This window comes from Podarcis muralis, chromosome 6, assembly GCF_964188315.1.
Source record: "Podarcis muralis chromosome 6, rPodMur119.hap1.1, whole genome shotgun sequence".
In the NCBI taxonomy this organism is placed as follows: domain Eukaryota; kingdom Metazoa; phylum Chordata; class Lepidosauria; order Squamata; family Lacertidae; genus Podarcis; species Podarcis muralis.
Window position 1 is genome coordinate 22,234,700 of NC_135660.1, and position 13,196 is coordinate 22,247,895.

At 45.2% G+C, this 13,196-nt stretch overlaps 2 pseudogenes; both read left to right on the top strand.

Moving 5' to 3' along the window:
• Positions 1 to 1,808: 1,808 nt before the first annotated feature.
• LOC144328068 (amine oxidase [copper-containing] 3 pseudogene) lies at positions 1,809 to 4,747 on the top strand (annotated as a pseudogene).
• Positions 4,748 to 8,548: 3,801 nt separating this feature from the next.
• Positions 8,549 to 10,147, top strand: LOC144328069 (amine oxidase [copper-containing] 3 pseudogene; annotated as a pseudogene).
• Positions 10,148 to 13,196: the final 3,049 nt, after the last annotated feature.

The window sequence follows — 13,196 nt, forward strand, 5'->3', positions numbered from 1 at the left end:
CTTTTACCTTTACCTTTACCATTACCTATATGCACTGTACATTTAAAGCACATTTAAAGTATTTCCTTCCACCCAAGGAATTCGGAGAGCTGTAATTTGTTGTGGGTGCTGGGAAATGGTAGCTGTGATGGATAAACTACAGTTCTCAGGAATCTTTGGGAGAGATGTGCTTTAAATGCAGCCTAAGTTAAGGCAATGCCAGGCTGCTTTCACTTTGCTCTTCTCATCTCAATCTTCCTCTGCCCCCTGAGGGATCTACATGACAAGATACTTTCATTTCCCCTGTATTGGAGTAAGATTCAACTGCCAATCAAACTGGCTTCTGTATGTGCCTTGGGGGTGGGTACCATCTTGTCCTTCACCTCAGGCAGCAAAATGCCTTGCGCTGACCCTGCCACTGACGGGGCTCGTTAGGCAAATCTCACCCAGTGATATGCCAGGATTAAATAAGTCAGCTACTTTTAAATTCTCAGCTCTGAATTCTGGCAACCGGTCCCTTGCAAAGCTTGTTTTTAAGCTGCAGGGCACAAGCAAAACCAGCCAGGTAACAATTCAAGAATTACCAGAACATCAAACTTGCAGTGCCTTTCTCGGAAATTGTGTGGCTAATTGAGTGGTTAATTAATTTAAGGCCAGTGCTATGCAGGCTTACTGACAAACACAGGACTCTTGCTGACTAGTGTTTGGTGTCACCTGATGCTTCCTTGCTTGCAGTCTCCTGCCTCTCTCTCTGTGATCTTCGATGAACAGCCTTTCCCTCCCAACATTCTCTCTGACCCAGATATTCAGCATATATGGAAAGCAGAAGATCAGTGCACAGCTCAGCTTCAGTGTTTTCTCCAGTCTACAGAAGAATAGGACTGGAAATGAAAATCAAGTGTAAATGCATGGAAGCCGATTCGTAAGTCAAAACAACAATGAGAGATCCACACCAGACATTTTAAGCACGATGATACCACTTGGACGGTTATAGAGAACCCTTGCAACTGGTTTAGGATGGATCATAGCTCAGTGGTAGAGCATCTCCACATAGGGCAAATCTCCACCTGTGATTACTTATGTCAGCTCCAAGCTGTTATATAGAGAAAGCCCCATTGTGGACCTCTCTGGTGAATGAATGGGTCTTGACTCCAGTGGTTCCAAGGCTATCTCCATTCTTCCCAGCCTCCAGAATGTCTAATTTGGAACTCTAACAGTGCATGGTGGTGGTGAAAGAACCACTCTACATCCATGGAACAATTCACGGGCATAGCTGAGGTGTATGTGGCAGACGTGCTCTTTCCTTGGCAAAGCTCCATCAATAGACAGGTGCTTCCATTCCCTCCTAGCCACCTCCAGTCACTGCCAGTAGTTCTGAGGGTGTGGCCTCAGTGGAGTTAAGTGCTGCATCAGTTGGAAGACTCAGCCACTAGGAAGTTCTGCTGGCACTTTCATTCTGCAAAGCTTCCACTTCCAAACATTTTTTTTGCACTCACTGCATAAAGAAGATTACTTAAGAGTGGTTTGTGGTAGCTCTGTAGGCTGTGTCTAACTCATTTAGGAACAAAGGTGTTCAGACTTGACAAATCGGGTTATCAAGGTGTGAAGGAATACATCATTGCTTTCCTCTTTACAGGAAAATTAAGCTGCTTCATATGGCCTACATAAAAAGATTATTGAGGTTTCGAAGCTCATTGCATAGCAGGACTCTCACCAAAACTTTGATTTTGCCCTCACCTGGGATTCTAGATACTCTGTTTGCTGATTCAATCTGCATTCTACAGTCTGTTATGTGAAATCCCTGGAACCTGCTTACAGCGTTGCTGAACATGAACATGAAATTGGCTTATCTTCTTTTAGCTCTGTGCACAGCCATCATAGTCATCTTGGTCTGGGCTTTCCAAAACAGAGGAGGGAAACCCATGCTTTGTGACAGCCATCTTCAAGAGATGGGAAGGGAGGAAAGAAGCCATGGAATCTACAGCCAGGTATTTGCTGATTTGACTCCGGAAGAGATCATGCAAGTGAAGATCTACCTGCAGTACAACCTGGGGGTGCCATTAGTAGAATCTCCTCAAGCCAAGCCATCGGACAACTGCATTTTTTCTATCACCCTTCAGCTTCCTCCCAAAGCCGAAGTGCTCCAATTCCTGGACCACCAAGGGAGCAGGCCTGTGCGGCAAGCTCTGGCTGTACTCCATTTTGGAAACCAGCAGGACCCAAATGTCACAGAGTTTGTGGTTGGTCCTCTTCCAAAACCAATGTACCACCAAGATGTCACAGTGCAGAAGTATGGAGGGAAGTTGCCTTACTCCAAAAGGTTTCTCCTAAATAATGAGTTCAAAGAAATCGTTACTTTCCTGAAGAACAAAGAATACCCGAAGGCTCCAAACTTTATGCAGAAAGTACTATATTACAATGGAAGCAATCTCACAAACCTCCCTGCCTTACCACCTGGACAAAAATCAGGAGACCGGAAAATCTGGGTTGTTTATTCCCAGAATGTCCCTGGCAGTTATCTGCATCCGGTTGGATTTGAAATCCTGGTAGATCTTAGCAGCCTAGACATTTCTCATTGGAAAGTGCTAAAAGTCTTCTATAATGGACAGTACTTTGAGGACATGGAAGATATTGAGAGGCAGTTCATTACGGGACATGTTAAAATAGCCAAGGTCAAAAAGGCTCCTTCTGACGGAGGATATTCCTCATTGAAGCAGAGGGTTCCACACCAGAGACTAGGCCCCTTGCAGTATGAACCTCGTGGCCCCCGCTACCGTATTTGGAATAACCAGGTTTTCTTCATGCCCTGGAGTTTTGCCTTTGGCATAGATGCTAATAGGGGGCCACAGATCTTTGATGTTAGGTTTAAGGGTGAGAGGATAGTCTATGAGTTAAGCTTGCAAGATGCATCTGCCATCTATGGCTCCAACACTCCAGGGGCAATGCTGACCAGATACATGGACCTAAGCTTTGGCCTTGGTTTAACTGGCTCCACTCTCACCCAGGGCATGGATTGTCCTTACCTGGCTACCTATTTGGACAGGCACTATTTTCTTGATTCCTCCTTGCCTGTCAGTCGCAAAGGCTCTATCTGCATCTTTGAGCAGAATGCTGAGGTCCCTGTGAGACGCCATTATGACCGCTCAGAGCCTCCGTTTTACGGAGGGCTGGTGGATTCTGCTCTTGTCTTCAGGTCCATATCTACAGTTGGTAATTATGATTATATTTGGGATTTTATATTTCATCAAAATGGAGCTATCGGGATCAGGATCCATGCAAGTGGATACATTCAATCTGCTTTTTACTTTGGCGATGCCTTGGAATTTGGAAACAGAGTTCAAGAGTGGACATTGGGAACAATTCACACTCACAACATTAATTTCAAGGTGGATATGGACATTGGTGGTAAGTGTACACCTCTTTTGTTACTTATGGATTGAAGTAATTTCTACTGCTGGTAAGGGGATGTCTCTTTTGTGGCTTTTCTGTGCCTGTTTGTGGCTTGCTTGCTGACTGCTTGTAGCCCATACAGAAAGAATCACAGAATGGTAGACTTGGAAGTGACTCCAAGGGTCCTCTAGTCCAGTCCCCTGGACTGCAGGAGTCATAGCTATTTAATCCCTGACAGGTGGCCCTCCAACTTCTGTTTAAAACCTTCAAGGAAGGAGAGCTCACCAGCTTTCAAGGTAGTGCATTGAACTGTTGAACATCTACAGTACTCTCAAAACATTCTTCCCAATGTTTAGTCAGAATCTCCTTTCCTGAAATTTGAATCCATTGGTCGTGTCCTATCCTCTGGAGCACCAGAAAACAGGCTTTCTGCACTATCCATGTAATAGCCCATCAGAAACTTTTAAGAAGGCTATCATCTCTATGTCTTCTTTCTTCCAGGGTAAACGTATCCAACTCCCTCAACCATTCCTCATAAGCCTTGGTTTCCAGACCCTTGATCATCTTCATTGCTCTGCTCTGCACACATTCCCGTTGTTAATATCCTCCTTAAACTGTTGTTCCTTCTTAAAATATGTTTTCCTTGTTATGGTTTACATGAACAGCTTACCAGAGGTTACTTCCTTTTCATGCCACTCTCTCTGCCAAGAGTAATAGAAAAACAGGCATTCTAGGCTCAGAGAAATGTTGGAAGATGCCCTGGGGTATTGGCAGCCCCCCATTTCTCCAGGCGTCCTTCGTTGTGTGTGGTTCTGGAAATGCTACTCCCTTCTTTTCCAGACGCCCCAGCGACACAAATCATAATGATTTATGCACACTAATCTCCTGGCATCGTACAGCAATAAGCAGGAGACTCCGTAGTTCTATTCTACGTTTTATTTACAGATTATATACAGAGAAAGCATAATGGCTAGCATTCTCTTCAGCTTCGAGGACAGGCACTGTAAAAGCGAAGGTAAAGTTACAAAGGACGTATGCAGCAGGAAGAGATTAGACTGTTTCTTCTTGTTCTCACACTCTGTCAGTCAGTCATGTGAATTATACCAATCACAAAATGCAGCCTCGGTGGACTGATTTACTAACAGGAACAACAGTTTGCGGGAAACCTGAGCTGCTGCTCATCTCCAACACTTGGAGTTTGCTGCCACAGACATAGATTTTGGGCTGTCCTGAAGCCAAGTCCAGCTTTTGGCCTGTAGGTATTCTTGTGACTTGTATGTTTATAGAATCTGCAATCTCTCTTGAGATTTCAGCAACAGGCTCACTCATTCCGTGTAAGGCCAGGTGGGAGAGGCTGGAGCTGATGGATGACGTATGATGACAGCGCAAACATGAATATGTGTTTGAACAGTGTGCCACGACAACATTGTCTTAATGGCATGGAAAATGGGGCAGGGATATACTGTATTTTTTGCTCGATAACACGCACCTGACCATAACACGCACATAGTTTTTAGAGGAGGAAAACAAGAAAAAAAAAATTCTGAATGAAACAGTGGATGTATCATTTTTGTGCTTCATGCTGTGGCCACAGACATGGGATTTAACGGTGAGTTTGGGGTAGCCCAATCCAAAAATCCTGAGAATCCATGTGGATCTGTGCTTTGTAACCACGTTTTTGCACCATTGCAGCCCAAGGCAACAGTGGGTGCGTGATTTTTTTGGTGCAGGCTGTAGCCATGGACATGCTATGTGATCTGATGGTGAATTTGGGGTGACCCAATGCAAAGATCCTGAGGATCCATTTGGATCCGTGCTTTGTAACCATGTTTTAAGTGGAGAGGGAAGGAAAAACACAGAAGAGACAAGGAGCACGAGAGGGGTGTGCGGAGAAGCAGCTGGCTAACAATGCAGGAGAGGGATTTAACGGGAGGGAGGAAAGGAAGGCAAAAGTTTTTTCCCACCCACCCAAGCCAGCCCCCCCCCTCTATCCCACCTGCATTTTTCTCCCGCATGCGGAGAAGCAGCTGGCTAACAATGCAGGAGAGGGGTTTAACGGGAGGGAGGAAAGGAAGGCAAAAGTTCCCACCCACCCACCCAAGCCAGCCCCCCCTCTCTTTCTCTCTCTCTCTCCCACCTGCATTTTCCGGCTGCCTGCGATGCTGGACGCAGCAGCAGCAGAGCACGGAGAGGAGGAGGTGGTGGCTGTCGGCTGCGCTCTTAGCGAAAACAGTGGGCAGTAAGACCCTGAGGCAGAATGCAGGAAAGCAGCAACCTGCTCTTTTTAGCCTTCCCTCCTCCGTGATCTGATTTTTGCCTGATTTTTGCCCCTGTACTCGGGCCAGTCGGCTCCAGGGACCACACATTCACTCAATAACACGCACAGACATTTCCCCTTACTTTTTAGGAAGAAAAAATGTGAGTGTTATAGAGAGAAAAATACGGTATTTATTAAGCATGTACCATAAATACAAATTATGGATTGGAGTAATCTGGGAAGAAATATTCCTGTAAGTACAATTTCTTCTCTTATTGGATTACCTTAAAATGAACAGGGCTCATTCTCTTTGTGTCCTTTAGGAAACCGAGTAATCACCTTAAGACTATGGTTTAGAAGGCTGCATCTTGCTATGCAATTCTCTTCACTTGTCGGGTCTCCTCTAACACTCTTCAACCTGCATTAAGAGTCAGAAGGAGGAAGTCAGTGTCATGCTATTTTGAATATTCAGTCAGTGCAAGCTTTTCTGGTTGCCACACAGAACAACCCCTCTTCTCCTTCCCCATTGTGCTGCTCTGGGGGTCCCTCCTTGTCACTTTTGCAGGATGGTGGTAGGAGATGGGAGAGGAAAGCCCTATTCTGCAAATGCAAGTCCTTACACAGGGCTTCCACTGACCGAGGTTGGCCCTATGCTGTGGCAGAGTGAGACAGCTGCTTCAGGCAGTAGATGCTGAGAGGCAGGGAAAGAGTTGTGAGTGACATTTGGTCTGCCCTATACCCTCTATAAGGGACGCGGGTGGCGCTGTGGGTTAAACCACAGAGCCTAGGATTTGCCGATCAGAAGGTCGGCGGTTCGAATCCCTTAGACAGGGTGAATTCCCGTTGCTTGGTCCCAGCTCCTGCCAACCTAGCAGTTTGAAAGCATGTCAAGTGTAAGTAGATAAATAGGTACCACTTCGGTGGGAAAGTAAACAGCGTTTCTGTGCGCTGCTCTGGTTCACCAGAAGCGGCTTAGTCATGCCGGCCACATGACCTGGAAGCTGTACACCGGCTCCCTTGGCCAATAAACTGAGATGAGCACTGCAACCCCAGAGTTGGTCACGACTGGACCTAATGGTCAGGGGTCCCTTTACCTTTACCTATACCCCCTATGCCCTTGAGTGCAGTGGAAGATACCTTCCTTTCCCCTATATTGGAGTAAGATTCAACTGCCAATCAAACTTGGGGGAAGCTGCCATCTTGCCCTTCACTTCAGGCAGCAAAATGTCTTGAGCTGGCCATTACACTGATGGGGCTTGTTAGGTGAATCACACTCTGTCATATGTGAGGATTAAGTAAGCTGGATACTTTTCAATTCTCAGCTATGAATTCTGGCAACCTGCAAAGCTTGTTTTAAGCTGCAGGGCACAAGCAAAACCAGCTAGGTAACTATTCAAGAATTACCAAACCATCAAACTTGCTTTACCTTTCTCAGAAATTATGCTGATAAATTCAGTCTCTGATTAATTTAAGGCCAGTGCTGTGCAGGATTACTCACAAGTGAGGGACTCTTGCTGACTATCGTTTTGTGTCACCTGACGCTTGCAGTCTCCTGCCTCTCTCTCTACGATCTATCCATCTTCTATTCCCCACTAGCCATAGCCTTTTTCTCCCAACACATGACATTCTCTCTGATCCAAATAGTCAGCATATAAGGAGAGCAGAGAGTCAGCTTTAGTGCTTTCTCCAGTCTACAGAAGAATGGGACTGGGGATGAAAAACCAAGTGCAAAGGAAATTAATTTGTAAGCCGGTACAACAACGTGAAATGCCATAATGCATTTGCATGCTATGGGGGTTGAGGCACGTGCTATAATGTACACTTCCCATGCTCTTTAGTGGTTGAGTGAATATATAAGCAGTATAACTCTTCTGTTGAATCAACGGTGGTTTTGATCCTATGAAATAGTACCGAGACGTAGAATACCAGTCATAGAGAATCACAGGAGCTTGTTAAGGCTGCTGACCTCACAGAGCTACAATTCCCAGCACATTTACAGGATTCTCCATGACTGCTAAAGTGGTGTAATAGTGCTTAGAGAGTGCACAAGGCGGGTGTAGAGAGCATGCACAATTGTGGGCCTCTCTGGTGAATGGAGAGGTCTTGAATCCAGTAGATCCAAGGCCATCGTCATCTTGCCTTGCTCGCACAATGTCAAGTTTCAGCCCTAACACTGGATACTGGAGCTCTATGCTGATGTATCATTCATGAGCATCTTCCATTGGCAAAGCTCTTCATTATCCTAGAGGCAGCTCCACTCCCTCCTAGCCTAAGGTTACCAGATTTTTTTCAATGAATCCGGGGACACTTTTCAACTTCAGCTGGAATTATAGGATTTTGTCAGGGGACTGATTTGTAAATCCAGGGACTGTCCCTGGGAAACGGGGACGTCTGGTAACCTTATCCTAACCACCTCCAGGCTCTGTCAGCAGTCCTGGAGATTTGGACTTCAGTATTACCCTTCTGTAGAAAATTCAGTAGAATTCAGTGATGCGTCAAATTCAAGAATCAGGCACTCAGTTGGCTCTCGCAATTTATCCTGTTTTCAAATATATTCCCCACATCTTCCTCCTGTAAACATTTTTTTTTGGGGGGCTGCTTCTGCACAAAAACAATTGCTTAATGACAGTTTATGTTTCAACTGCTTGTGTAGGCTGTGTCTAATCCAATTACGAGAAAGGTGTTCAGACTTGACAGATAAGCTAATTAGGGTGTGAATGTGTACATCATTCCTTTGCTCTGTGAAAGACCTTGGAGATTTATCAGATTAGGTGGTGTTTGCATAGACGAAGAAAACCACGCAGTTTTGAAACTCACTTGCAGAGCTGGTCTTTCCCTTGACTTTCTTCGAAATTCAGGATTTTTTTACTTATTTATATAAAAAACAACAACTCCAGGAACCTGCTTACAGTGTTGCTGAACATGAACTTGAAATTGGCTTATCTTCTCCTAGCTCTATGCACAGCCATCATATTCATCTTGGTCTGGGCTTTCCAAAACAGAGGAGGGAAGCCCATGCTTTGTGACAGCCATCTTCAGGAGATGGGACAGGAGGAAAGAGGCCATGGTGTCTACAGCCAGGTATTTGCTGATTTAACTCCGGAAGAGATCATGGAAGTGAAGATCTACCTGCAGTACAACCTGAGGGTGCCATTGGTAGAACCTCCTCAAGCCAAGCCATCAGACAACTGCATTTTTTCCATCACCCTTCAGCTTCCTCCCAAAGCTGAAGTGCTGCAATTCTTGGACCACCAAGGGAGCAGGCCTGTGCGGCAAGCTCTGGCTGTAATCCATTTTGGAAACCAGCAGGACCCAAATGTCACAGAGTTTGTGGTTGGTCCTCTTCCAAAACCAATGTACCACCAAGATGTCACAGTGCAGAAGTATGGAGGGAAGTTGCCTTACTTCAAAAGGTTTCTCCTAAATAATGAGTTCAAAGAAATCCATACTTTCCTGAAGAACAAGGAATACCCCAAGGCTCCAAACTTTATGCAGGAAGTACTTTATTACAATGGAAGCAATTTCGCATACTACCATGGATTGCCACCCGGATTAAAATCAGGAGACCGGAGAATCTGGGTTGCTCATTTCCAGAATGTGCCTGGTAGTTATCTGCATCCATTTGGATTTGACATCCAGGTTGATCTTAGCAGCCTCAACATTTCTCACTGGAAGGTGTTAAAAGTCTTCTATAATGGACAGTACTTTGAGGACATGGAAGATATTGAGAGGCAGTTCATTACGGGACATGTTAAAGTAGCCAAGGTCAAAAAGGCTCCTTCTGATGGAGGATATTCCTCATTGAAGCAGAGGGTTCCACACCAGAGACTAGGCCCCTTGCAGTATGAACCTCGTGGTCCCCGCTACCGCATCTGGAATAATCAGGTTTTCTTCATGTCCTGGAGTTTTGCCTTTGGCATAGATGCTAATAGGGGGCCACGGATCTTTGATGTTAGGTTTAAGGGTGAGAGGATAGTTTATGAGTTAAGCTTGCAAGAGGGAGGTTCCATCTATGGCTCCAACAATCCAGCGTCTATGCTGACCAGATACATGGACTTAAGCTTTGGCCTTGGTTCAAGTGGCTCCACTCTCACCCAAGGCGTGGATTGTCCTTACCTGGCTACCTATTTGGACAGGAACTTTTTCCTTGATTCCTTGTTGCCTGTCACTCGCAAAGGCTCTATCTGCATCTTTGAGCAGAATGCTGAGGTCCCTGTGAGACGCCATTATGACCGCTCAGAGCCTCCCTTTTACGGAGGGTTGGTGGATTCCGTTCTGGTCTTTAGGTCCATATCTTCAGTTGCTAATTATGATTATGTTTGGGATTTTAAATTTCATCAAAATGGAGCTGTCGGAGTTAGTATCCATGCAAGTGGATACATTCAATCTGCTTTTTACTTTGGCGATGCCTTGGAATTTGGAAACAGAGTTGAAGAGTGGGCACTGGGAGACATTCACACTCACAACATTAATTTCAAGGTGGACATGGACATTGGTGGTAAGTGTACACCTCTTTTGTAACTTTTATGAATTGTCATAATTTCTATTGCTGATAGCGGCTTACTTGCTGCCAGCTAATAGCTGCTTTTTAAGTGGTTCTGATGTTATTTTGTTTCCCAGTTCTGCAAATGGACCCATTTTCAGGTTTCATGGAGTATTCATGAGTGGGTGTTTCCCCCCCTCACCTGGCAGGATGCTGCATCATCCTAGGATGTAGATTATTGTCGATGTGTGTGGTGTGTGTGTGTCGGAGGGAATTGTTGTGTGAGAAAGTTTGGGCTGATTCTGGAACCTGGATCCATGAATCCATGTGCTGAACCCAAGTTGTGTCAGGGGGCTTTCCCTGGATGCCTGATGGAGAAGCCCAATCTGTTAATGCTGTGCTCCCATCCATCCTATGCTCAGGTTCCATATATGTATAAATAAAACCAAACATTCCATAGGCATCACTGTCTCCACTGACCTTCATTCCTTGGAAACAGAATCCTGGGAAAAGCGCTTGGCATTCATGAAGTCTCTCCTCAAAACGTGTCCATGTCTGCTTCTTATTTCAATGAATTATGAATGCACATCGTTGTCAAAGTATTATATGGACCCTTTGGGGCCACCGGTTGAGCCCAGTATATTTCTATTTAACCTACTTTAAGACCAAGGTCCATCTCCTGGCAGGCAGGTGGCGGGGGCCGGTCACTTCACTTTTGGTAGTGAAACAGAGCAATATCCACAGCAGGGTTGAAAGGCGTCCTATTGAATAGATTCAGGAGTCAATTTAAAGCACAATAGTACATTCCGAGAGCACTTTGTTATGATTACTGTATATTAATCAGAGAAGTATATGCTCCTCAGAAATAGATCCACATGAGCTAAAACATAATCGATGGAGATTGCCTCCATGTAAGTTAGGTTCATTCATTTCAAGGGGTCTTCTCTGAGGAAAACTTAGTTGAATGCCAATCGTTGAATGCCACCTTGCTCTCTTTTTTTACATCCATACTACTACTACTACTACTTTACATCCATACATACTACTACTTTTTCTCATCCATAGGCAATTTGTAGACACGATTTACCTATTTAATTTGTTACGTTAAGGTCCCATCTTTCCTCCAAGATTAGGGGGTTGCACTAGATGACCCTCGAGGTCCCTTCCAGTTCTATGATTCTATGAAACTCAATCTAAATGGTGTACTTGGCATTCTGCAAAAATCTTCTGTCTGGCCCCTTGACCAGGATCTCCCTCATTTTCCAGTAAGGGCTGCTTTGTTGCCATGGGCAGCCATCCAGGGAGGCCCGGGAGCCATGGGACCAGCCAGTAGCCAAGGCTGAAGCCTAAGGGTTGCATTCGGTGTAGAACTACAGACATGCTAGACCTCCGGGGCAAAGACCAAGACAACAACAAAGGACTAAACAAAAGAAGGGACTAAGGTGTAAACCTGTAATACTGGAGCACACCAGAAGATCTTGTTATCTGAGTAAAGCTTAGCAAGAAAAAGTCTTTCCTGTCCAGGATAATCCAATGGCTAGTTTGGAGTCAGCCCATGGTCTGAAGAACTTCACTGAGAAACTGAGATTTGCCATCCAATGGTTCACCACATGGGGGTATTGCACCGAGACTGAGCAGTTCCTGACAATTATGTGTCTTCAGGTCATGTCTTGAGGAATCCATCCATCCAATCTGCTCCACACTAGGCTTTCTCATTCAATTTTAGAGTAGCTGCTGTTTTAAAAAGAATTCAAATGCTACTGCTTCTTTGGCTATGACCCCCTGGAATCCTGCTGATCCAGGACAACAGAGAAGGATAAATCTCTTCTCCACATAAAATAGTTTCCTTTTATGAAGACGATTATTTCCCACTAGAGGGTGGTAAAACCACTTGAGATCCGAACTGCCATTGAATTACATAAAGGCCTACTATGCAGATTTCTTCATGACCTTTCAGAAGCTGTGAACTTGCTAAGGGCACAATCTGAAGAAAGCTCTTGACTTTAATGAAATCTAAGCATGAGAGTAGGGACGCAGGTATCGCTGTGGGTTAAACCACAGAGCCTAGGACTTGCCAATCAGAAGGTCGGCAGTTCGAATCCCCATGATGGGGTGAGCTCCCGTTGCTCGGTCCCTGCTCCTGCCAACCTAGTAGTTTGAAAGCATGTCAAAGTGCAAGTAGATAAATAGGTACCACTCCAGCAGAAAGGTAAACAGCGTTTCCGTGTGCTGCTCTGGTTCGCCAGAAGCAGCTTAGTCATGCTGGCCACATGACCCGGAAGCTGTACACCGGCTCCCTCAGCCAATAAAGCGAGATGAGCACTGCAACCCCAGAGTCGGTCACGACTGGACCTAATGGTCAGGGGTCCCTTTACCTTTAAGCATGAGAGTGCTGTCTCCATTGAAATCATCCAGGGGTCCTTTACCTCTACCTTTTACCTTTACCATTACCTATATGCACTGTACATTTAAAGCACATTTAAAGTATTTCCTTCCACCTGAGGAATTCGGAGAGCTGTAGTTTGTTGTGGGTGCTGGGAAATGGTAGCTGTGATGAATAAACTACAGTTCTCAGGATTCTTTGGGAGAGATGTGCTTTAAGTGCTCCGTGTGTATGCAGCCTAAGTTAAGACAATGCCAGGCTGCTTTCACTTTGCTCTTCTCATCTCAATCTTCCTCTGCCCCCTGAGGGATCTACATGACAAGATACTTTCATTTCCCCTGTATTGGAGTAAGATTCAACTGCCAATCAAACTGGCTTCTGTATGTGCCTTGGGGGTGGGTGCCATCTTGTCCTTCACCTCAGGCACTGAGCTGACCCTGCCACTGACGGGGCTCGTTAGGCGAATCTCACCCAGTGATATGCCAGGAATAAATAAGTCAGCTACTTTTAAATTCTCAGCTCTGAATTCTGGCAACCGGTCCCTTGCAAAGCTTGTTTTTAAGCTGCAGGGCACAAGCAAAACCAGCCAGGTAACAATTCAAGAATTACCAGAACATCAAACTTGCAGTGCCTTTCTCGGAAATTGTGTGGCTAATTGAGTGGTTAATTAATTTAAAGCCACTGCTATGCAGGCTTACTGACAA